Source organism: Salvelinus sp. IW2-2015, unplaced genomic scaffold, assembly GCF_002910315.2.
Source record: "Salvelinus sp. IW2-2015 unplaced genomic scaffold, ASM291031v2 Un_scaffold2573, whole genome shotgun sequence".
In the NCBI taxonomy this organism is placed as follows: Eukaryota; Metazoa; Chordata; class Actinopteri; order Salmoniformes; family Salmonidae; genus Salvelinus; species Salvelinus sp. IW2-2015.
In genome coordinates, this window is record NW_019943883.1 from 70,271 (window position 1) to 98,097 (window position 27,827).

At 42.0% G+C, this 27,827-nt stretch overlaps 1 pseudogene; it reads left to right on the forward strand.

The window, feature by feature from the left end:
- LOC112074305 (myosin heavy chain, fast skeletal muscle-like) lies at positions 1–27,827 on the forward strand (annotated as a pseudogene).

Below are 27,827 nucleotides of genomic sequence, written 5' to 3' on the forward strand. Positions count from 1 at the left end.
GGTCCTCCAAGAAGTAGAAATTCATCTGTAGGAGGGGAAAACGAAGGTGAGACATGGTTTGAATCTTCATATAAAAATGATAAGAATATTCTGTGAGGGGTACCGCTGATCTAACTCTGTTGACTGTGGAGGAAGCACCACAGAGTCACTCTAGATTCTTGTTTAATCTGTTTCCTAGTAATCCGTCACCATGAGTACGGACGCGGARATGCAAATCTATGGCAAGGCTGCCTTGTACCTTCGTAAGCCTGAGAGGGAGAGGATGGAGGCACAAGCCGCACCCTTTGATTCAAAGAATGCCTGCTATGTGACAGATGTCAAGGAGCTGTACCTAAAGGGTTTGGTCACTGCCAGGGGCGATGGAAAGTGTACTGTGACAGTCACAAAACCTGACGGGACTAAGGAGGTAAGCCTGATCTGAAAAGTATTCAAGTTAAAGTTTGTGGAATTACTCTATTTCTTGAAAAAACATCTTTAAAATGATCAAAAACAAACAATATGAAAATCAGTAACAAAAGACAGATTAGTATTTTTTTTGTATAAACAGAATATAACCTTCAAGCACGCAATTTTTCTTACTGCTATTTAAAAATGGCATGAATGRTTGATATTGATTAGTCAAGAATATCCATGTRTGTGTCAATGGGTGATAACAGAGTAGTTGGATTAAATGGCAGTAYGCATTTGAACTAAGGAGCAAAACGCGTACAGTCATGTCCAGTTTGATCTGTGTGTCATGTAGATTTCTGACTGTTTCAGGAAGGAAAAGAGTTCAAAGAAGCAGACATCTATCAGATGAACCCCCCTAAGTACGACAAGATTGAGGACATGGCCATGATGACCTACCTGAATGAAGCCTCTGTGTTGTATAACCTCAAAGAGCGTTATGCAGCATGGATGATCTATGTAAGAAACCTGCATAAACATACACACACATACATCAACATAAGAAATACACACATACAGTACTACACGTACAGTAAATGACCATACGAAATTCACCTTCCGTACTACACATACAGTAAATGACCATAAGAAATTCACACTTCCAGTACTACACATACAGTAAATGACCATAAAGAATTCACACTTCCTGTACTACACATACAGTAAATGACCATAAGAAATTCACACTTCCTGTACTACACATACAGTAAATGACCATAAGAAATTCACACTTCCTGTACTACACATACAGTAAATGACCATAAGAAATACACACTTTGCTCCAAAAGTGACATATTTTGGGGATTTGAAATTGTACAATGACTATGACGTTAAAGTGCTGACTGTCCGCTTTAATTTGAGAGTATTTTCATGAATATCGGGTGAACTGTTTGGAAATTACAGCACTTTTTGTACATAGTCCCCTCATTTTAGGGGACCAAAAGTATTGGGACAAATTCACTTATGTATATTAAAGTAGTAAAAAGTTAATTATTTGGTCCCATATTCTTAGCGTGCTATGATTAAATCAACATTGTTGTTAGATGCATTTGCTGTTTGTTTTGGTTATGTTTCAGATTATTTTGTGGCCCAAATCAAATTAATGGTAAATAATGTATTGTATCATTTTGGAGTCRCTTATTATAAATAAGATTTGAATATGTTTCCAAATACTTCTACATTAACGTGAATTCTACTATGATTACGGATAATCTTGAATAAATCGTGAATAATGATGAGTGAGAAAGTTACAGACGCACAAATATCACACCCCCCCAAAAAATGCTAACCTCGCCTGTTATTGTGATGGTGAGAGGTTAGCATGTCTTGGGGGTATGCTAACCTCCCCTGTTATTGTAATGGTGAGAGTTTAGCATGTCTTGGGGGTATGCTAACCTCCCCTGTTATTGTAATGGTGAGGGGTTAGCATGTCTTGGAGTTATGCTAATCTCCCCTGTTATTGTAATGGTGAGAGGTTAGCATGTCTTGGAGGTATGCTAACCTCCCCTGTTATTGTAATGGTGAGCGGTTAGCATATCTTGGGGGTATGCTAACCTCCCCTGTTATTGTAATAGGGAGAGGTTAGCATGTCTTGGGGCTATGATAAAAGTAATTCTGATTTACTAATCCCCGAATTCAATTGAATCCCTTTCATCCAGACCTACTCTGGGCTCTTCTGTGCCACGGTGAACCCCTACAAGTGGCTCCCCGTGTACGACGAAGAGGTTGTCAACGCCTACAGAGGGAAGAAGAGGATGGAGGCTCCACCCCATATCTTCTCCGTCTCTGACAACGCCTTTCAGTTCATGATGATTGGTACGAGCTCTCATGGGTGGATGGATGGATGGATGAATAGACGGATGGAGGGAGGGAGGGAGGGAGGGAGGGAATCTACTGTTTTCTCATGTCTGTTAGTTTGCTGGGAATTTCATTAGTCTCCAATTGTAAAATGTTCCAAAATGAAATTCATGATGATGCTATGAATTAGAGGTCGACCGATTATGATTTTTCAACGCCGATACCGATACCGATTATTGGAGGACCAAAAAAGCGGATACCGATTAATCGGCCGATTTTTATTTATTTATTTATTTGTAATAATGACAATTACAACAATACTGAATGAACACTTTTATTATAACTTAATATAATACATCAATAAAATCAATTTAGCCTCAAATAAATAATGAAACATGTTAAATTTGGTTTAAATAATGCAAAAACAAAGTGTTGGAGAAGAAAGTAAAAGTGCAATATGTGCCATGTAAAAAAGCTAACGTTTAAGTTCCTTGTTCAGAACATGAGAACATATGAAAGCTGGTGGTTCCTTTTAACATGAGTCTTCAATATTCCCAGGTAAGAAGTTTTAGGTTGTAGTTATTATAGGAATTATAGAACTATTTCTCTCTATACCATTTGTATTTCATATACCTTTGACTATTGCATGTTCTTCAAGGCACTTTAGTATTGCCAGTGTAACAGTCTAGCTTCCGTCCCTCTCCTCGCCCCTACCTGGGCTCGAACCAGGAACACATCGAAAACAGCCACCCTCGAAGCATCATTATCCATTGCTCCACAAATGTCGCGGCCTCTGCATGGGGAACAACTACTTCAAGGTCTCAGAGCGAGTGCCGTCACTGATTGAAACGCTATTAGCGCGCACCCCGCTAACTAGCTAGCCATTTTACATCGGTTAAACCAGCCTAATCTTGGGAGTTGATAGGCTTGAAGTCATAAACAGCTCAATGCTTGAAGCACAACAAAGAGCTGCTGGCAAACGCACTTAAGTGCTGTTTGAAAGAATGCTTACGAGCCAGCTGCTGCCTACCAACGCTCAGTCAGACTGCTCTATCAAATATCAAATCATAGACTTAATTATAACTTAATAACACACAGAAATACAAGCCTTAGGTTATTAATATGGTCAAATCCGGAAACTATCATTTCGAAAACAAAATGTTTATTCTTTCAGTGAAATACGGAACCGTTCCGTATTTTATCTAAYGGGTGGCATCCCTAAGTCTAAATTTTGCTGTTACATTGTACAACCWTTAATGTTATGTCATAATTATGTACAATTCTGGCAAATTAATTACGGTCTATGTAAGGAATAAATGGTCTTCACACAGTTCGCAACGAGCCAGGCGGCCCAAACTGCTGCATGTACCCTGAATCTGCTTGCACGGAACGCAAGAGAAGTAACACAATTTCACTAGTTAAAAGAAAGTCATGTTAGCAGGCAATATTAACTATATATGCAGGTTTAAAAATATATACTTGTGTATTGATTTTAAAGAAAGGCATTGATGTTTATGGTGAGGTACACATTGGTGCAACGACAGTGCTTTTTTCATGAATGTGCTTGTTAAATCATCACCCGTTTGGAGAAGTAGGTTGTGATTCGATGAGAAATTAACAAGCACCGCATCAATTATATGCAACGCAGGACACGCTAGATAAACTAGTAATATCATCAACCATGTGTAGTTAACTAGTGATTATGTTAAGGTTGATTGTTTTTAATAAGATAAGTTTAATGCTAGCTAGCATGGTAGAGAGTGGACAGTAACCGGAAGGTTGCAGATCGAATCCCCGAGCTGACAAGGTAAAAATCTGTCGTTCTGCCCTGAACAAGACAGTTACCCCCTGTTCCTAGGCCGTCATCGAAAATAAGAATTTGTACTAACTGACTGGCCTTGTTAAATAATTAAAATAAATAATTAAATAAAAACCAACCACAATCGGTGTCCAATGCGATTACAGATGATATGAAAACTTGAAATCGGCCCAAATAATCGCCATTCCGATTGGGTCGACCTCTACTATGAATGCAATAATGTACCCATAATGTTGCAGGTATGATGAGCAAATATTTTTTGGTTACAGATAAGGAGAACCAGTCCGTCCTGATAACGTAAGTTTTTTATAAAATACATGACATTAAGAATGACCCCTGGATTAGGCTGTGGTGCAATATTACATCAATGATGTTGGAATATTTGTAATTCATTTACTTCTGTTAGAAAACAGGTCAACAGTGTATCTCTCAACCATATTTCTTATGAACGCCAATCTGACACAATCTGTGACTAAAACCCTCTTTCTTCTCTCATATTAACCAGTGGAGAATCCCGGTGCAGGAAAGACTTTCAACACCAAGCGTGTCATCCAGTACTTCGCCACCAGCGCAGTATCTGGTGCCAAGAAGGAAGTAGACCCCAGCAAAATGCAGGTAGGTTGTGCCTTTTCAGTTTGGTGGCTGTGTAAACTTTTTTTGCAACGGTGAATCCCGTTTCAAGAAAGGGTTAACCAGTTTCTAAGCAACTTGTGTTTGCCTCAATCAGGGGTCCTTGAGGATCAATCATGCAGCTAACCCTCTGCTGGAGTCTTATGGGTAATGCCAAGACAGTGAGTGAACGACAACTCGTCGCTTTGTAAGTATGAAGGACATACTGTGGAAGTGACCTACATTGGGAAAAACATTCAGTAAGTTCCTTATAGTTTAAAAGTCCAACAAAGCTAACATCTTCAGTAGTTCCTTATAGTTAAAAACAGTCCAACAAACTAACATTTCAAGTGTCTATCAAAGTCAAATGTTTGAATTATTTTTGTAGACATATTTCTAACCCCATGCTCTACTACAGGGTAAATTCATCAGAATTCACTTCAAGCAGGCAAACTGGCTAAAACTGATATTGAGACCTTGAGTTGCTTTTGATGTTTCTCAATGCTTTCCTTAATCACACAGAATATTAGGAGCATCTATATCACATAATCTCAATGTTCTCTCTTTCTCATTTCTCTCTCTGCTCTCTCTCTCTTCTCTCTCCTCTCTCTTTTCTTATCCTCTGCGTTCTCTCTTCTCTCTCTCTCCTCCTCTCTCTACCCTGCTTTCTCACTCGTCTCTTGCCTTTGGAATCCTCAATACAAGACCTGAACTGAGAAGTAAACTCCAGAGTGTCCTTCCTCTCCGCCGATTGAGAGAGGCTAAACCCACATCTTACCAGATATAGTCTCTCAGACCTGCTGGAGAAGTCCAGAGTGTCCTTCCAGCTCCCCGATGAGAGAGGCTACCACATCTTCTACCAGATGATGACAGGCCACAAACCTGAGCTAGTTGGTAAGGCAGAGTAGAGGTTAGGGGGAAATTATCCCCATCCCCATCTGGGAAATCTTCTCCAGCATCACCCCAACATCAACATTATGTGAAAATTGTGCATTTCTATGTTTTGTACTAAAACATATAGAGGAAGTGTTTCCAATGACATCATCAACCAATTAGTAGACAACTCGTAGATTCAAATCACATGATGCACATCAATGATGTCATTGGAGACAATTGTCTTCCTCCTTTTTTAACTACAAAACAAACACGCCATTTTCATTTTTGTTGATGTTGAGGTGGTGCTTCATTTTCGTTTGAGGTGATGAGGAAGGAAGATACTGAGATTATAAATATTTTAGACATTTCTCAACAAAAAAAAAATCATAGTCCACACTATTAACACTATTACAATGAGTACATCCAAGAAAACAAGACATCTAGACATGGGTCAGGTCTTAATATATCTTTCATGGGAAAGACCTATCAAGTAATGCACTGTGATGCACTACTCTAGGAGCCTCAGTCCAGTCTTTTGATGCTATTTATTATATACTACATATATCCCTGAGTCCATCGACTGACTAAAGGAGGGAGAGATACCGTAAAGGTAGGACAGTGGAATTCTACGAGATTTAACTGAGAAGCCGTTCTCCGTTGTCCACAGAAATGACGCTCATCACCACCAACCCCTACGACTATCCTATGATCAGCCAAGGTCAGATCACTGTGGCCAGCATCAACGACAAGGAAGAGCTGGATGCCACAGACGTGAGTTATACAAAGGGTTAACCAAACTCTAGACATGGAACGGGTAGGAACATTGTGCAATTCYAACTTGGTGACAGCTGGGCACCTTTGAGTTAGTTARACATGTGTCTCAAGGCACTCGTCATGCCTCCACACTTCACCTTTAGGTAAAGTAAGACATCCACAAGAGAGTGGCACTAAATGTCCTGTGGAACTGTGTAAAACTGCTTTTGTGCTGCCACACAATAGTGTTGGCCAAAAGTAATCATGTGGAACAGAAAAGCCAGTAAATTCTATCTATCCCATTTGTTCTGGAGTGAGCACAGAACTGTAGTGTACTGTAACTGAGCAAACTACTGTTGAGTTCATCACTGTTATACTTCCTCTCTAATTCCAGGATGCCATTACAATCCTGGGCTTCACTAATGATGAGAAGATGGCCATCTACAAGTTGACAGGAGCTGTAATGCATCATGGCAACTTGAAATTCAAGCAGAAACAGCGTGAGGAGCAGGCCGAGCCAGACAGCACAGAGGGTGAGTCACACTCATAGATATACAGTTGAAGTCGGAAGTTTACATACACTTAGATTGGAGTCATTAAAACTTGTTTTTCAACCACTCCACACAATTCATGTTAACAAACTATAGTTTTGGCAAGTCGGTTAGGACATCTACTTTGTGCATGACACAAGTCATTTTTCCAACAATTGTTTACAGACAGATTATTTCACTGTATCACAATTCCAGTGGGTCAGAAGTTTACATACACTAAGTTGACTGTACCTTTAAACAGCTTGGAAAATTCCAGAACATTATGTCATGGCTTTAGAAGCGTCTGATTGGCTAATTGACATCATTTGAGTCAATTGGAGGTGTACCTGTGGATGTATTTCAAGGCCTACCTTCAAACTCAGTGCCCCTTTGCTTGACATCATGGGAAAATCAAAACAAATCAGCCAAGACCTCAGAAAAAAATTGTAGACCTCCACAAGTCTGGTTCATCCTTGGGAGCAATTTCCAAATGTCTGAAGGTACCAAGTTCATCTGTACAAACAATAGTACGCAAGTATTAACACCATGAGACCACGCAGCCATCATACCGCTCAGGAAGGAGACGCATTCTGTCTACTAGAAACTAACGTACTTTGGTGCAAAAAGTGCAAATCAACCCCAGAACAACAGCAAATGACCTTGTGAAGATGCTGGAGGAAACAGGCACAAAAGTATCTATATTCACAGAAAAACAAGTCTTMTATTGACATAACCCCAAAGGCCGCTCAGCAAGGAAGAAGCCACTGCTCCAAAACAGCCATAAAAAAGCCAGACTATGGTTTGCAACTGTACATAGGGACAAAGATCATACTTTTTGGAGTATCTGGTCTGATTACCACTGCTGGCTTGCTTCTGAAGCTAAGCAGGGTTGGTCCTGGTCAGTCCCTGGATGGGAGACCAGGTGCTGCTGGAAGTGGTGTTGGAGGGCCAGTAGGAGGCACTCTTTCCTCTGGTCTAAACAAAGATCCCAATACCCAGGGCAGATGATTGGGGACTACGTAGCCTTGTTGTCAGGGTGCCGTCTTTCCGAGGATGGGGACGTATAAACGGGGTGTCCTGATTCTCTGAGGTCCATTAAAGATCCCATTGGCAGCTTAATTCAGTAAGACGTAAGGGGAGTGGTTTAACCCCGGTGTCCTGGCTAAAATTCCCAATTGGCCCCTCAACCATCACGGTCACCGTAATAATCCCAGTTTACAATCTGGCTATTCATCCCTGCCTCTCTGCCCCTGGTGAACTATTCCCCAGGGTCGTTGCTGTGCGAAATGAGATACGTGTTTATCAGTCAACTTTACCTGGGTAAAGATAACGGTACAGTATAAAAAAAATATAAAACAAAAAAAAAATGAAACAAAACTAAAACATTGTTTTGGTCGCATATATGACCTATTCGTTAGTGTTTGGAGGAAAAAGGAGGTACGCTTGCAAGCCGAAAGAACAGCACTCGATCAGCTGGTTGAAGCACGGTGGGGTGAAAGCATTCATGTTGTGGGGGTTGCTTTTGCTGCAGCTTCAACTCAAAAATTAGATGGCAATCATGGGGGGGAATAATTATTGTGGACTATATTGAAGCATACATCTTCTAAGACCATCAGTCGATTGTGAAGTTAAAGTCCTTGTGACTGCAAATGGGTCCTTCTAAACATGGACCATGACTCCAAGCATCATTTGCAAAGTTGTGGCAAAAATTGGCTTAAGGACAAGAGAAGTCACGGTTTGGAGTGGCCATGCACAAAGCCCTGGCCTCAATCCTATTGAAAAATGTTGTGGGCAGAAACGGGAAAAAGCGTGTTCGAGGAAGGAGGCCTACAAATCTGACCCAGTCACACCAGCTCTGTCAGGAGGAATGGGCCAAATTCACTCAACTTCATTGTGGGTAGCTTGTGAAAGGCTACCCGAGACATTTGACCCAAGTTAAACAATTAAAAGGGAATGCTGACCAAATACTAATTTAGTGTATGTAAACTTCTGACCCACTGGGAATGTGATGAAAGAAATAAAAGCTGAAATAACATCATTCTCTCTAACTATTATTCTGACATTTTACATTCCTTAAAAATAAAGTGGTGATCCTAACTGACCTAAGACAGGGAATTTTTACTAGGATTAAATGTCAGGAAATGTGAAAAACTGAGTTTAAATGTATTTGGCTGAGGTGTATGTAAACTTCCGACTTCAACTGTACAATGTGTAAAGCGTTAGTCCCATTCCCCAAAGTATAAATAGAAATGGTAAAACAGACAGTACCACATGAACGTCAGGTAGGAGATACATGATGGAGTCTAAATTCCAACCTCCACAAATTATTTGAAACAATGGTTGAGGATGAAATTCAAAACTTATCCCACAAAAGAGTTGGACAAACTATTTTGTCAGTGTAACATCAGAAACAAGCGATCTGAGTGCCTGAGTCTGTTGATGTTGGTTCTATCTCCAGTGGCTGATAAAATCGGCTACCTGCTGGGCCTGAACTCAGCTGAGTTGCTGAAAAGTCTGTGCTACCCCAGAGTGAAGGTTGGCAACGAGTACGTGACCAAGGGACAGACTGTGCCTCAGGTAAGGTAGTCAAACCAGTGTCAACCACTTTCTGAGCACCGGAATTCTGTTGGGGAAGAGTGCATAGCTTTTTCTTTTTACAGTACTTTTGTTTTTCCAAGCGCTTATCACCTCATTACTAGACATGATCAATATCTCATGTATTCATTTGAGGTATTATCTTTGCAGGTTTATAATGCAGTCATGGCTCTGGCCAAGTCCATCTATGAGAGGATGTTCTTGTGGATGGTCATCCGTATCAACGAGATGTTGGACACCAAGAATCCAAGGCAGTTCTATATCGGTGTGCTCGACATTGCCGGGTTTGAGATCTTTGATGTGAGTATGAGACCAGAACAAGACAATTAGTTGKGATTGAGAGGGATTACAGCMTTGTACGATGAAATKATCMCTTTTGAAATTCCTTCAACAGTACAACAGCATGGAGCARCTGTGCATCAACTTCACCAATGAGAAACTGCAACAGTTTTTCAACCACACCATGTTCGTCCTGGAGCAAGAGGAGTACAAGAAGGAGGGAATTGTCTGGGCCTTCATTGACTTCGGCATGGACTTGGCTGCCTGCATTGAGCTTATTGAGAAGGTAAGCTGTCTGTGAGGATTTATAATGGACCACAACAGCAAAGATCATGGCGAGTGATGTGTGATATATTATCACAGAGGTACAACGTATCTGACGATTGAGAACTTAATATGTCTCCATATATGTGACCCTAAAGGAATAGAATCCTATAATAGCATGTTTGCTAAAGGAATAAATGTCTCTTAAATCTCTTTTCGTAAAGCCATTGGGCATCTTCTCCATCCTTGAAGAGGAGTGCATGTTCCCCAAGGCTTCAGACACTACCTTCAAGAACAAGTTGAACGACCAGCATCTTGGCAAAACCAAGGCATATGAGAAGCCCAAACCTGCCAAAGGCAAGGCAGAGGCCCACTTCTCTCTCGTACACTACGCCGGCACTGTGGACTACAACATCACTGGCTGGCTGGAGAAGAACAAGGACCCCCTGAACGAATCAGTTCTTCTGATGTATGGGAAGGCCTCAGTCAAACTGTTGGCTGCCCTGTACCCTGCTGCCCCACCTGAGGGTAAGACTAGCATCACGTCAAAATATTTAACTAAGTACCAGTTACAACTCAGACCCACATTTTCCTTAAAGGAATATTTCAGGATTTTGGCAATGATACCCTTTATATACTTCCCCAAAGTCAGATGAACTTGTGGATACCATTTCTATGTCTCTGTGTCCAGTAAGAAGGAAGTTAGTTATGTTTCTTATCTATCCTGCTGCCTAGCTACTTTAACATAACTATAGACCCAGTCGGTATTAGATAGAACGTCACCGCCCCACCCGCCWGTGGGGAAAACAACATATGGTTACCTAGGTTACCCCATTGGCTCAAAGTAAACACTTGGCCTTTTTCAAACTAAATTTACATTTTGTCTGCTTGTGTTAGTCAATTACAAAACACCATTTATGCAAAGTACAACATGTGTAAAGATTTATTTTCAACATTGCCTGCTCCAGAGTGTTCTGACTACTTAAAATAATGTAATATTGTAGGGCTTCCCTCATGCCCCTTTTCATGACGTTGCTAGCAGCCACATGAGTGAGTGGATGCTAGTTAGCTACCAACCTAGACCAACAATACAAAAACAGACTATACAGCCTCTGGTAGTGAGTGGTGTTACAAAACAGACTTTACTGAACTAGTGAAATGTCTTACGGGTGATTAAATGTTTTCCGAAGCTACGTGTAGCCTAATTGGACACCAGGTCCCCACATTTCCCACACCGTATAGCCAGAAACCACAAGGCTCTTCTTGCAGGATCTATTTCCCTGTGGGAGCATTGTGAACCATCCAGGTCTGGATYTTTGACCTGGTTACAACACGGGAAGCTTTTCGGGATGTTTTGTTATTTCTGTATAACAAAAGATTTTACACCGGGGATCAATGGGATGTTTATTTTTGTTTTCCCCAATTTGTGGGTGTGGTCGATGGGGAATTCAGTATTATTACGTTTATATTGACTGACGATATGTACATATCTACCTCAATGACCTTGTACCCCTGCACATGGACTCGTGTATATAGCCAAGTTATTGTTACTCATTGTGTATTTCTACACGTAACTTTTTCTATATTTTTCTCTCTGCATTGTTGGGAAGGGTTCACTGTTGGTCTACAACTGTTGTTTAAGAAGCATGTGACAAACACAATTTGATTTGACTTTGAACGTATCACTATTTCTCAGGGTTATTTAGATAAGAGTGTTTATCGAGTTTATAGTTATCTTTTACTTTTCCCTCATTTGAACAGATACAACCAAGAAAGGAGGCAAGAAGAAGGGTGGTTCCATGCAGACTGTGTCCTCCCAGTTCAGGGTGAGCTTTTGAAATGTGGATATTCAGTCCTTCAAAAGGAGCCTTGACGATGATAAATKATTTCTRAGGAAATGGTTTGTAACCCTCTTACAGGAGAACTTGGGCAAGCTGATGACCAACTTGAGGAGCACTCATCCTCACTTTGTGCGCTGCCTGATCCCCAACGAGTCAAAGACTCCAGGTGTATATTGAGTTAAATAGGACATCTTATCAGTACAGTWTCACTAACCTTAACCATCTGAATCTTTAACCTGTTTATGAATATTAAAATAGACTTGGTTTGTTTTACCAGGTCTGATGCAGAACTTCCTGGTTATCCACCAGCTCAGGTGTAATGGTGTTCTGGAGGGTATCAGGATCTGCAGGAAGGGCTTCCCCAGCAGAATCATCTATGCTGACTTCAAGCAGAGGTACAGGCATCAACAGCAAGTGCACACACTCACACCCACATCACACCACAACACACACACACACACCACACCACACACACACACACACACACACAACACACACACCACACACACACACACACACACACACACACACACACACACCACACACACACACACACACACACACACACACACACGACACACACACACTACACACAACACACAACACACACACGACACACACATACACCACACACACACACATCAGGCTCAGGGATTGACATGAACTTTTTTAGCAACTTATCCTACTTCGGACAAGCAGGACTGATTTTTATTTATCCAAAGGGCTCAAGTCACTTAAAAAAGAATCTGTGAAACCATGGGCCAAAAAGGTGACTGGAAGCTGTGTTGTATGATGATGCAAGGAACCACTGAGAGCTGTGTTGTATGATGATGCGAGGAACCACTGAGAGCTGTGTTGTATGATGATGCAAGGAACCACTGAGAGCTGTGTTGTATGATGATGCAAGGAACCACTGAGAGCTGTGTTGTATGATGATGCGAGGAACCACTGAGAGCTGTGTTGTATGATGATGCGAGGAACCACTGAGAGCTGTGCTGTATGATGATGCAAGGAACCACTGCACCATTGCCATTGCTGGTCTCTGATCCCATGTATTATATCTCCTGGCAATGTGGCCATGAGCAAGGCACTTAACCCACAACAACTGACAGGAAACAGTGGAGATCTTGACAGCATAGGAGTTACTTGTCAATTAGGCTTTTCTAATAATATTTTATTTACGCTGTCTGAATTACATTGCCAGTATTGAATAGAGGAGAGCCCAGCTTTTCCAACGGTGTCAGAATAATTTCTCAAAACCCCATTTTTAGCACTTGAGGAAAAACAGGAGTATGCAGCATTGGTTTCTGCACACCCGTATCAACTGCGTGTTACCATTTACGTTTATACGGTATTGACGGTGGAACGCTTTTTAGGATATCAGACATGACAATTGACATTAATACATGGTAAGATTAGGAGGCAGTGATTAGGAGACAGTGATTAGGAGGCAGTTATTAGGAGGCAGTGATTAGGAGACAGTGATTAGGAGGCAGTGATTAGGAGGCAGTGATTAGGAGGCAGTGATTAGGAGGCAGTGATTAGGAGGCAGTGATTAGGAGGCAGTGATTAGGAGACAGGATTAGGAGACAGTGGTGCCCCCGGTGATGCGTTGGGCAGATCCAGCACCCTCTGGAGAGCCCTGCGGTTGCGGGCGGTGCAGTTGCAAACGGTACGGTTGCCATACCAGGCGGTGATACAGCCCGACTGGATGCTCTTAGTGCGCAACCCATATACCTCAGTGTGCACAACCAAATCGCATCCAGAGGACACTTCGATCAAATTCTTCTGAGTAGTCTAAATGCTTGATATTGTGATCTTTTTCAATTCTCCATTCTGACAACTTAAATCTATAATCGCTTGTCCCCCCAAAAATGTACTTGCCGGACAAGTGCCCTGAGGATTACCATTTACGTCATTTAACCAACCTATTGCAACTTGACACGTGTTAAAAATGTCTCCTCATTCAGGTATAAAGTACTGAATGCCAGTGTYATCCCAGAGGGCCAGTTCATGGACAACAAGAAGGCTTCTGAGAAGCTGCTTGGGTCCATTGATATAAATCACGAGGATTATAAATTTGGACACACCAAGGTCAGTCAAATATCCCCAGCCATGGCTGACAACAAAACACAACAACAAAAATGTAAACCACAATGTAACTAATGGAGTATAAAAGGTGGAAAAACATTGTAGTGTATTTGTTTTGTTTTTCAAAGTCAAACATGACTAATAATATAGAAGAAAAACTAAATCAGTCTACTGGTGTTGTTCCCCTCTTTTGATTCAACCCTTTCTATGTGTTACCACTGTGGTTCCATTGACCATGTTAACCTGTGTCAGGTGTTCTTCAAAGCCGGTCTGCTGGGTGTCCTGGAGGAGATGAGAGATGAGAAGCTAGCAGCTCTGGTCGGCATGGTCCAGGCTCTCAGCCGTGGATTCCTCATGAGGAAAGAGTTCACCAAGATGATGGAGAGGAGGTGAGAAATAGTAGACATTTTGGCAAAGCTTTCTGTGAACCACCTGTATGTAATGCATTATGATTACATACTGTATATGATGTGAGTTGATCAAAATGAGAAACAAAGTTTGGAAAGCTGTTMAATTTTCCTTTAAATTTGTGCCTCATGAACTTAGCATAACCTGTCAGTCCTTAAATCAAGAACGGTGTCTATGAATTTACGAAGGGTTGGGCAATTCCATGGAAACGGAAACTCCGACTTTTAACTTTAAAAATGTATGTCAAACAAAAAACGTTCTCAAAATTTAACAAGCCATACTAATATATGCACAATGACGGCTTTCAAGAATGTATACAGCAAATAAAACATGTAAAATGTACTTGAAAAACTGTGCCTTTGCAAATTTTGGTAATAGAATTACCGTAAAATCTAATTTCGTTTTATTCTGGTAACTAACTTTGTATTTGCACAGTTCTTCCTGTGAATGTGTTTTTGTAAAATGTGTCCTTGTGCATAGAGTTGTATGGTTTCTTCAACTTTGAAATCAATAGTTTTCGTTTAGTAAATATTTTAAAGTGAAAAACCTTCCATTATCATGCCTGGTTACAACTGTATACCAAAAGTGGGACGGGGCTCCATTTTTTTAAATTCTTTGATTCCTAGAATGTATCTTTAAAAAAGCATGTCACTCACCATGCCACTCTATCCTTTCTGTCGACCAGAGAGGCCATCTTCTCCATCCAGTACAACATCCGCTCATTCATGAATGTGAAAACCTGGCCATGGATGAAGTTGTACTTCAAGATCAAGCCCCTGCTGAAGAGTGCTGAGACTGAGAAGGAGCTGGCCAACATGAAGGAGAACTATGAGAAGATGAAGACAGACCTGGCCAAGGCTCTGGCCAAGAAGAAGGAGTTGGAGGAGAAGATGGTGTCCCTGCTGCAAGAGAAAAATGACCTGGCACTCCAAGTCACATCTGTGAGTGAGCAACAACCSTCAAAGGGAACATTTACAAACACACGCACACACCACTGTGAAAGAAGTATGTGGCTAACTCACACATTTTAATAGCCCATGAATATATTTAATCCATGTATATTGATTTGCTCTGATCTATAACTAAATGAGTCTATTTTTATATACAAGTGAGGCCTCTGATTTTTTCTCCTGTTCTGAAACCAGGAAGGTGAGAATCTGAACGATGCGGAGGAAAGGTGCGAGGGGCTCATCAAGAGCAAAATCCAGCTGGAGGCCAAACTCAAAGAGACAACTGAGAGGCGGGAGGATGGAGGAGATGAATGCTGAGTTGACTGCCAAGAAGAGGAAGCTGGAGGATGAGTGCTCTGAGCTGAAGAAGGACATTGATGACTGGAGCTCACCCTAGCCAAAGTGGAGAAGGAGAAGCACGCACTGAAAACAAGGTCTCGTGTTTTTACCAGAGACAGTCTAACCACCAAACAATAATAACTCAAATATTAGCTAAACAGAATGGAATTCAGTCGTATTGTGGGATGCAGAATATATATCAAACTAAATCTCCCTTTATGGTGAAGAGCCAAAAGACTAATTTTAGTTTGGGGGTTTTCAGGTTAAAAACCTGACGAGGAGATGGCGTCTTTGGATGAGAGTGTTGCCAAGCTGACCAAGGAGAAGAAAGCCCTCCAAGAGGCCCACCAGCAGACACTGGACGACCTGCAGTCAGAGGAGGACAAAGTCAACACTCTGACCAAAGGCCAAGACCAAGCTGGAACAGCAAGTGGACGACGTGAGTTTGAAATTTTGGCCATGATAGTACGTGAGATGGTATTATCTTCAGTTGTTAAGATTTGAACAATATGGTTTTTATCTTATAGCTTGAGGGTTCTCTGGAGCAAGAGAAGAAGCTCCGTATGGACCTTGAGAGACCAGGAGAAACTGGAGGGAGATCTGAAAACTGGCCCAGGAGTCCATAATGGACCTGGAGAATGACAAGCAGCAGTCTGATGAGAAAATCAAGAAGTAAACACAAACAAATACGACAGTATTACTGCTATATTGATTAAAAATAATGTTGTTCTTGACTAATTCTTGTAATTATGAATGACCATTTGCATGTGATTCTTAAAGTTAACTGAATGGCATGATACTCTCTCTTTACACTATCAAACCAAAACTCTGCAATCTACGTGTTTGTGATTCTTAGAAAGGAGTTTGAGACAGCCAGCTCCTCAGCAAGGTTGAGGATGAACAGTCTCTGGGAGCTCAGTTGCAGAAGAAGATCAAGGAACTCCAGGTACAGTACAGGATCTCAGCTCCAGTACAGGAAAGCCCACACCTGAATCATTTCCTTCATTTCCTGAAAACAATTAATCTGGTAGCATACATTTTTCCTGGTGCTTCTTACTGTTGCTTCTAACTATTGTAAAGATGGTGCTTCTTACCGTTGTGGTTTGGTTCCTGCATGGGAAACTTCTACTGAATATATTAGTGGAACTGGCTTAGTATGAACACAATTAAATTGTTTCAACTGCATTGTAGTGTTCATCCCCCTGCTCCTGCCCACTGTTCTAGGCCCGTATTGAGGAGCTGGAGGAGGAAATTGAAGCTGAGCGTGCTGCCAGGGCCAAGGTTGAGAAGCAGAGGGCGATCTCTCCAGGGAACTTGAGGAGATCAGCGAGAGCTGGAGGAGGCGGAGGCGCCACTGCTGCTCAGATTGAGATGAACAAGAAGCGTGAGGCTGAGTTCCAGAAGCTGCGTCGTGATCTTGAAGAGTCCACCTGCAACATGAGGCCACAGCCGCCGCTCTGCGCAAGAAGCAGGCCGACAGTGTGGCTGAGCTCGGGAGCAGATCGACAACCTGCAGCGCGTCAAGCAGAAGCTGGAGAAGGAGAAGAGCGAGTACAAGATGGAGATTGATGACCTCTCCAGCAACATGGAGGCCGTCGCCAAGGCTAAGGTGAGTATGATGTTTTGATCAAGCAGTGTTGAGGAGGGTCATCTACATTACCATTCAAGAGAGCTGAAGTGACAGGAGTCCCATATATAAAGTAATGATGGAACATGTTTCACTAACAGGGCAATCTGGAGAAGATGTGTCGTACTCTTGAGGACCAGCTGAGTGAGCTCAAGACTAAGAATGATGAGAATGTTCGCCAGGTCAACGACATCAGCGGACAGAGGGCCAGACTCCTGACAGAAAACGGTACCATCCTCAACAATGAACAACAAACTGATGCTTTCCTTCAGTAAAACACAATAACGTATTGGGGGCTATATCCAGATAGTCCAGTCCACAATAGTTTCTAGTGTAATATTCACCACATAACATTGCCCTACGATACCTAAAAATACATTTTCAATCTTAGGAGGTCAGAGACCCCATTAACGAGATTTCCTCTATCCCTGCAGGTGAGTTTGGACGCCAGCTGGAGGAGAAGGAATCCCTGGTGTCTCAGCTGACCAGAGGAAAACAGGCCTTCATCCAACAGGTTGAGGAGCTGAAGAGGCAGATTGAGGAGGAGGTCAAGGTAAGGGACAAAAAACGGATACCACGACCACAGAGTTTATAGCCATATCTTCATATATGACGGTGACTACGCCATCCTCAGAGACTTCTACTGTCATTTGTTTTACTATCTCTCTAATATCTCTTTGTCTTTCTCTTTCTCTCTCACAGGCTAAAAACGCCCTGGCCCACGGTGTCCAGTCTGCCCGCCATGACTGTGACCTCCTGAGAGAGCAGTTTGAGGAGGAGCAGGAGGCCAAGGCAGAGCTGCAACGTGGTATGTCCAAAGCAAACAGTGAGGTGGCTCAGTGGAGGACTAAGTATGAAACTGATGCCATCCAGCGCACAGAGGAGTGGAGGAGGCCAGTGAGTCACACGCAACAGCAAAAACACAAATATAGCGTGTGGATGGTGAGGGTCCATATATATGTAACATTCCTATACCCTCTGTCGTCCAAAGGAAAAAGCTGGCCCAGCGTCTGCAGGACGCCGAGGAAACCATTGAGGCGACCAACTCCAAGTGCGCATCCCTGGAGAAGACCAAGCAGAGGCTGCAGGGAGAGGTGGAGGACCTCATGATTGACGTTGAGAGAGCCAACGCAATGGCCGCCAACCTAGACAAGAAGCAGAGGAACTTTGACAAGGTGAAAATAAATAAACCTCACGCTAGGTTGAACATTTCTGTCTGCTATATGATCAGTTGTGGTATAATTGTAGCATTTTTCTGATTCAAAACTCTTCATCAATTACTTGTAATGAAAATCTCATGGATTCCTCTAGGTCCTGGCAGAGTGGAAGCAGAAGTATGAGGAGGGTCAGGCTGAGCTGGAAGGAGCTCAGAAGGAGGCTCGCTCTATGAGCACTGAACTCTTCAAGATGAAGAACTCGTACGAGGAGGCTCTGGATCATCTGGAGACTCTGAAGAGAGAGAACAAGAACCTGCAACGTGAGCATTTGACAGCAGTTTTACGTGGCTCATGTTTGAGTAGGGTTTTGAAAATGTAGGAAACTGTAACCATCAATTTCTATTACACCATTTTAGAATGGAATAAAATATCAGTTTTTGAACCTGTAATTTGAAAAACCCAAGGAAGCAGGAGCAATTAGATTTTCAAGACATATGAACTACTGAGTAAATAATGATTCATTATTATGATTCAATGTCAGCTTCAGTGCGTTGGGATATCTACTGAAAATCTCCCAAGTCTAAACTGCTCCTGTGTTTGTGTGTGCAGAGGAGATCTCTGACCTGACTGAGCAGATCGGAGAGAATGGCAAGAGCATCCATGAGTTGGAGAAGGCCAAGAAGACCGTGGAGACAGAGAAGTCTGAGATCCAGACCGCTCTGGAGGAGGCTGAGGTACAAACTGCCGCTGTTTGATGGGAAAAGCAGTGTAACAATAGCCAATGCCAGCTACATTACAATGCTCCCTGTATTGGTGTTTATTGTAGTTATATATATTTAGTTCCTCGTGTTATTCACATCCAAATGTATTGAACACAATTTACCCAACTTCTTCTCTTTGTCCAGGGAACACTGGAGCACGAGGAATCCAAGATTCTGCGTGTGCAGCTGGAGCTGAATCAGATCAAGGGTGAGGTGGACAGGAAGATCGCTGAGAAGGACGAGGAGATGGAGCAGATCAAGAGGAACAGCCAAAGGATGGTCGACTCCATGCAGAGCACCCTGGACTCTGAGGTCAGGAGCAGGAATGACGCCCTGAGGGTGAAGAAGAAGATGGAGGGAGACCTGAACGAGATGGAGGTCCAGCTGAGCCACTCCAATAGGCAGGCCGCTGAAGCCCAGAAACAGCTGAGGAACGTCCAGGGACTGCTCAAGGTAAAGGGACTGGGAATCAGGCTCAAAATCTGAACATGGGAGGGATTTGTTTGTGAATCTGTAGAAAAGAATACAACAGAAGAATTGAATAGTGTTGACTAATATACTGTAGAAAGGTAGGGATATTGGGAAATTCTTACCAATGAACAGTTCTATCACCAATCCTATCGCCTCTACCTCCACAAGTCCTAATGAACCTATGTCATGTTGAACCCCAGGATGCCCAATTGCACCTTGATGACGCTGTCCGTGTCTCAGAGGACATGAAGGAGCAGGCAGCCATGGTGGAGCGCAGGAACGGTCTGATGGTGGCTGAAATTGAGGAGCTGAGAGTTGCTCTGGAGCAGACTGAGAGAGGCCGCAAAGTGGCTGAGACTGAGCTGGTAGACGCCAGCGAGCGAGTTGGACTGCTACACTCCAGGTACGGCTCTAAGCCATTTCTCATTAAACTCAACCAAGCATACCTGTCTGCCTTGTAAGTTCTCTTGAGATTCAAACAAAGGGTTTTGTTTCATCCTCCAGAACACCAGCCTTCTGAACACCAAGAAGAAGCTGAGACTGACCTGGTGCAGGTGCAGGGAGAGGTGGAGGACATCGTCCAGGAGGCTAGAAATGCAGAGGATAAGGCCAAGAAGGCATCACTGACGTGAGTCTTTATGATCTATTGAATTACATCCACTTGATTTGTCACCAAGGGCCAATGGTAGCTGGGCTGGTTTACAACAAACAAAGATCTCAGAGGGACGTTATGATTGGTGCCAGTTGGTACATAAATTAAACACACTACCATTTCAGGCGGCCATGATGGCTGAGGAGCTGAAGAAGGAGCAGGACACCAGCTCTCACCTGGAGAGGATGAAGAAGAACCTGGAGATCACAGTCAAGGACCTACAGCACCGCTTGGATGAGGCTGAGAACCTGGCCATGAAGGGAGGCAAGAAGCAGCTCCAGAAACTGGAGTCCAGGGTGAGTTGACAGCAGAATGGATTAGGGTGGATTATGTCTTGCATAGCCATACTTCGAAATCACATTGTCGTCACACCTCCTTTGGAGGTCTGGATAATTTTGTATTAGCCGAAACGCCTAGAATGGAAGCTCCAATTTTATTGGATGTTACATTTCCAGAACCCTCCMCCCAAATGAAGGCATTACAACTCCTTTGAACACTCTCTGCCCAAGCAAGTAATTTGATTGTTTTGGCGCGTTAGTGAGGCGTCACTGATTTACACCAGGTTTCCACCCTTTTTTTAGCAACTTCATGCCATTTTTATCAGGCTTTCCGATTCGGGAAGTCTGGTTCTCAATGAGGCTAGGGTGGATTGAAAGACTGATTGCTGGAAATGTATTTGGTTATATACAGTGCATTCGGGAAAGTTTTGCAGAACCCTTTACTTTAACATTTTGTTACGTTACAACTCTAAAAGGGATTCAATATTTTTTTCATCATCAATCTACACACAATACCCCATAATGACATCACAATACCCCATAATGACATCACAATACCCCATAATGACAAAGAAAAAACTGGTTTTTAGAAATGTTTGCTAATTTATTATAAATAAAAAAGCTGAAATATCACATTTACATAAGTATTCAGACCTTTTACTCAGTACTTTGTTGAGCACCTTTGGTAGCGATTACAGCCTCTGGTCTTCTTRGGTATGACGCTACAAGCTTGACACATATGTATTTGGGGAGTTTCTCCCATTCTTCTCTGCAGATCCTCTCAAGCTCTGTCAGGTTGGATGGGGAGCATCGCTGCACAGCTATTGTCAGGTCTCTCCAGAGATGTTCGATCGGGTTCAAGTCCGTGCTCTGGCTGGGCCACTCAAGGACATTCAGAGACTTGTCCGAAGCCACTCCTGCATTGTCTTGGCTGTGTGCTTAGGGTCGTTGTCCTTTTGGAAATCCTGAGCGCTCTGGAGAAGGTTTTCATCAAGGATCTCTCTATACGTGGTCCCGTGTGGCTCAGTTGGTAGAGCATGGCGCTTGCAACGCCAGGGTTGTGGGTTCATTCCCCACGGGGGGACCAGGATGAATATGTATGAACTTTCCAATTTGTAAGTCGCTCTGGATAAGAGCGTCTGCTAAATGACTAAAATGTAAATGTAATACTTTGCTCTGTTCATCTTACCCTGACTAGTCTCCCAGTCCCTGCAGCTGAAAAACCTCTCCACATCATGATGCTGCCACACCATGCTTAACCGTAGGGATGGTGCCAGGTTTCCTCCAGATGTGACGCTTGGCATTCAGGCCAAAGAGTTCAATCTTGGTTTCATCAGACCAGAGAATCTCATGGCACTGCCAACTGTGGGACCTTATTTGGACAGGTGTATGACTTTGCAAATCACGTCCAATCAATTGAATTTACCACCGGTGGATTCCAATCAAGATGTAGAAACATCTCAAGGATGATCAATGGAAAGAGGATGCAGCTGAGCTCAATTTCGAGTCTTATAGCGAAGGGTCTGAATACTTAAGTAAATAAGATATTTATGTTTAGCTTTTTAATACATTTGCAAACAGTTCAAATAACCTGTTTTCACTTTGTCATTATGGGGTATTGTGATGTCATTATGGGGTATTGTAATGTCATGATGCGGTATTGTGTGTAGATTGATGAGGATAAAATAAGGCTTTAACGTAACTAAATGTGGAAAAAAGGAAAAGGGTCTGAATACTTTCCGAATCCACTGTAAAAATACACAGGASCATTGACTTTCTGTCAATAACCCATCTAGATCATGAAAATCTGTTATCATTACAATGAAAATTGATGAAAATTGTAAAAGTATATAGGAACAGACAACAATTTTGCCTCCTTGACTGAGTAGAAGAATCGACCTCTGTTTAACAAAGATTTGTTATATCTGATTTCACCCCCTCAAACAAATGCCTACGTTCATTTCTTCCACACAAGGTGCGTGAGCTCGAGACTGAGGTGGAGGCCGAGCAGAGAAGAGGTGCAGACGCAGTCAAGGGAGTCCGCAAGTATGAGCGCAGAGTCAAGGAGCTCACTTACCAGGTAGGAGAAATCGCCTTCTTCAAACACTTCCCACTGGGCACACTGGTTAAATCGTTTCCACGTCATTTCAATGAAAATACGTTGAACCAACGTGAAATAGATGTTGAATTGATGCCTTTGCCCAGTGGGTTGACACAAACACAGACAGGTTTGTGCATACAACTATGGGGCATTGATTATTTGATCTTGTCCCACAGACTGAGGAGGATAAAAAGAACGTTGTCCGACTTCAGGACCTGGTAGATAAGCTGCAGATGAAAGTGAAAGCCTACAAGAGACAGGCTGAGGAAGCGGTGAGCAAGTCAAATACTCTCGAAGCACACTTTCAAAAACACATTATTTCCCGAGTAGACATTACAAGTTGAAGAAAGTGTTTGCTACTGCACATCAGCCACCAATGACTCAATTGATAGTGCAAGTAATTGCTGAAGAAATKATGCACATTTCTGMGTTACTCCTATGTCTATGTTTTATCAACTTGAAGGAGGGGGACTAGTCTAGTGGTCGTGCTGGATCACATACAGCTTTTTATTTAAGTATTCACCCCGCTTGGATTTTCCCCCCACATTTTGTTGTGTTACAAAGTGGGATTGAAATAGTTATTTTTTGGGGAGGGGGGGGTCACAAACTCTCCATAATGTCAAAGCAAAAAGATGCCAAACAAAAACCATTGATTTATAAAGTTTAACATAGCATACAACTCTATGCACAATTACTATTTTTAACAATTTACACAATAAAACATTAAAAGAAATACACATTTACTGGACAAACTGTGCAGATGCAAAGTTTGGTAAGAGAATTACGGTAAAATGTCCATCAGTTTAAATCCGTTTAATTCGGTCCATTTGATTTCAATCAACTTTTGATTTGAACATAACTTGCCRTACATATTTGCCCATGGTAGAAGTGGTCAGAAAGTTACTTTTTGGAACTGAATGTCAAAACATTATGGMGATAGAGGTATTCAAAGTTGACCTATTTTGACCCCACTACCATGAGACAGCCATGTGTTTTCCTCATTGGAAAAGATAAATGGTCGAGTTTGATATCATTGGAAAGCTTACAAACTATTATATAATTTGTATGGTGTATCAATACACCCAGTCAATACAAAGATACAGGCGTCCTTCTTAACTCAGTTGCCGAAGAGGAAGGAAACCGCTCAGGTATTTCACCATGAGGCCAATGGTGATTTTAAAACAGTTACAGACTTTAATGGCTGTGATAGGAGAAAACTAGATGGATCAAAAATATTGTAGTTAATCCACAATACTAATATAATTGACAGAGTGAAAAGAAGGAAGCCAGTACACAATATTCCTAAACCTGCTTCCTGTTTGCAACAAAGGCACTAAAGTAAAACTGCAAAAAATGTAGCAAAGGAATCAACTTTTTTTCCGGAATAAAAAGTGTTAGGTTTGGGGCAAATCAAACCCAACACATCACTGAGTACCACTCTCCATATTGTCAAGCATGATGGTGGCAACATCATGTTATTGATATGCTTGTCAACGACAAGGGCGAGGGAGATTTTTTCAGGGGGAAAAAATGGAATGGAGCTAAGCACAGGCACAATCATAGAGGGAAAAACTGATTCAGTCCTGCTTTCCACCAGACACTGGGAGACAAATTTACCTTTCAGCAAGACAACCTAAAACATAAGGTCAAATCTACACTGTAGTCGCTTCCCAAGAAGACAGTGAACATTCCTAAGTGGCCTAGTTACAGTTTTGATAAATATTTGCTTAAAACATCTATTGTCAGACTTGAAAATGGCTGTCAAGCAATGACCAACAACTAAATTGACAGAGCTTGAAGAATTTTTTGAAGAATAATATGAATAGAATGACTTAAATGTAAATGTAAATGTAATAGGTAAATATTGCACAATTCAGATGTGCAAAGCTCTTATAGACTTAGGATAGCCAAAAAATACTCTAATTGTAATTGTTGCCAAATGAATTTGTTTATAGCATGTCTTGACTCAGGGGAGTGAATACTTATCGAGTCAAGATATAGTGTTTTATTTTTCAATCATTCTTAAAAGATGTTCCATCACATATATAATCAAATATATAATCATAAAAGTTAATTTACAAAATATACCCCAAAACGCAATTACAGTGGGGAGAACAAGTATTTGATACACTGCCGATTTTGCAGGTTTTCCTACTTACAAAGCATGTAGAGGTCTGTAATTTTTATCATAGGTACACTTCAACTGTGAGAGACCGGAATCTAAAACAAAAATCCAGAAACTCACATTGTTAATGATTTTTAAATAATTAATTTCGCATTTTATTGCATGACATAAGTATTTTGATCACCTACCAACCAGTAAGAATTCCGGCTCTCACAGACCTGTTAGTTTTTTCTTTAAGAAGGCCTCCTGTTCTCCACTCATTACCTGTATTAACTGCACCTGTTTGAACTCAGTTACCTGTATAGAAGACACCTGTCCAAACACTCATCCAACAGATTCCAACCTCTCCACAATGGCCAAGACCAGAGAGCTGTGTAAGGACATCAGGGATAAATTTGTAGACCTGCACAAGGCTGGGATGGGCTACAGGACAATAGGCAAGCAGCTTGGTGGAGAAGGAAACAACTGTTGGCGCAATTATTAGAAAATGGAAGAAGTTCAAGATGACGGTCAATCACCCTCGGTCTGGGGCTCCATGCAAGATTTCACCTCGTGGGGCATCAATGATCATGAGGAAGGTGAGGGATCAGCCCAGAACTACACGGCAGGACCTGGTCAATGACCTGAAGAGAGCTGGGACCACAGTCTCAAAAGAAAACCATTAGTAACACACTACGCCGTCATGGATTAAAATCCTGCAGCGCACGCAAGGTCCCTGCTTAAGCCAGTGCATGTCCAGGCCTGTCTGAAGTTTGCCAATGACCATCTGGATGATCCAGAGGAGGATATGGGAGAAGGTCATGTGGTCTGATGAGACAAAAATAGAGCTTTTTGGTCTAACTCCACTCGCCGTGTTTGGAGGAAGAAGAGTATGAGTACAACCTCAAGAACCACCATCCCCAACCGTGAAGCATGGAGGTGGAAACATCATTCTTTGGGGATGCTTTTCGCAAAGGGGACAGGACGACTGCACCGTATTGAGGGAGGATGGATGGGGCCATGTATCGCGAGATCTTGGCCAACAACCTCCTTCCCTCAGTAAGAGCATTGAAGATGGGTCGTGGCTGGGCCTTCCAGCATGACAACGACACGAAGCACACAGCCATGGGCAACTAAGGAGTGGCTCCGTAAGAAGCATCTCAAGGTCCTGGAGTGGCCTAGCCAGTCTCCAGACCTGAACCCAATAGAAAATCTTTGGAGGGAGCTGAAACTCCGTATTGCCCAGCGACAGCCCCGAAACCTGAAGGATCTGGAGAAGATCTGTAGGGAGGGTGGGCCAAAATCCCTGCTGCAGTGTGTGCAAACCTAGTCAAGAACTACAGGAAACGTATGATCTCTGTAATTGCAAACAAAGGTTTCTGTACCAAATATTAAGTTCTGCTTTCTGATGTATCAAACTTATGTCATGCAATAAAATGCTAATTCATTACCTTAAAAATCATACAATGTGATTTTCTGGATTTTTGTTTTAGATTCCGTCTCTCATAGTTGAAGTGTACCTATGATAAAAATTACAGACCTCTACATGCTTTGTAAGTAGGAAAACCTGCAAAATCGGCAGTGTATCAAATACTTGTTCTCCCCACTGTATGTCATTCATTTGGAATGGATAACATTGCTTTGTTCATCATCAACAATAATTCACATATTTGCCAGTTTTATGTACAATTAATTAACACTTTGTGTGATGATCCTTTCTCCTTCTCCTTTCCAAGACAGTTTGAAGAATATTTCTCGATAAATAATGTAATGAGAAATCATACCACATAATGAAAACAAATCAAAATGTTAGCAGTTGAACTGAAAAAAACAGATTCCATATGGTTTTGCATATGTTCCAGACAATTTTGTGTAGATCGTTGACAATTGTTTTAAATTTTAAACCATTTTAATAACACTTTGTAAAACAACATTTGAAGGTGGGTGAATACTTACAATAGGCACTGGAGGCAGTGGTTTGATGCCCAGTTACACCACTCACCTTCTCTGCTGTATCATCTATCTCCATATATACAGTGCAATCCTAAATCTGTCAATAAAAAAACTTTAAAATACCTTTAAAAAAAATCATATTAATTTTCTACCTGAAGTTTCAAACTTTGAATGCTGAAGTAGTGCTCTCCCTCTCTGTTCCTCACACAGGAGGAACAAGCCAACGGCCACATGTCTAAGTTCCGGAAGGTTCAGCATGAACTGGAGGAGGCTGAGGAGCGTGCTGACATCGCTGAGACTCAAGTCAACAAGCTCAGAGCCAAGACCCGCGACACTGGAAAGGTACAGTACTGCTGTTAAACCTACACCTGACTCATGCTCAGATATGACCACATCAATACCACCTATGATTCGGTCTTCACAGAAGTCAATAAATCCTCTTACACTCAATGAAACGTATTTAAGATACACTATATACACAAAAGTATGTGGACACCCCTTCAAATTAGTGGATTTGGTTATTTCAGCCACACCAGTTGCTGCCAGGTGTAGAAAATCCATGCACAAAGCCATGCAATCTCCATAGACAAACATTGGCAAAACTGAGGATCTCAGTGACTTTCAACGTGGCACAGTCATAGGATGCCACCTTTCCAACAAGTTAGTTTGTCAAATGTCTGCCCTGCTAGATCTGCCCTGGTCAACTTTAAGTGCTGTTATTGTGAAGTGGCAACGTTCTAAGAGCAACAACGGCTCAGCCGCAAAGTGGTAGGCCACACAAGCTCACACGTAGCGTGTAAAAAAATATTCTGTCTTTGGTTGCAACACTCACTACCAAGTTCCAAACTGCCTCTGGAAGAAACGTCAGAACAAGAACTGTTCGTCGGGAGCTTCATGAAATGGAGTGTCCACATACTTTTGAATATATAGAGTATATATTGCATGTTCATTGTTAATACTGATCCTTTATTTTCTTTCCTCTTACAGGGAAAAGAAGTTGCTGAATAAACAAGAGAAGCAGTTGCTGAATAAACAAGATCAAAGTCTTATATCATTTTCCTGTGTTGCATAAAATATGATTTTCATGGTGAAAATGATTGTTGATTAAAAACGTGTAGGCCTACA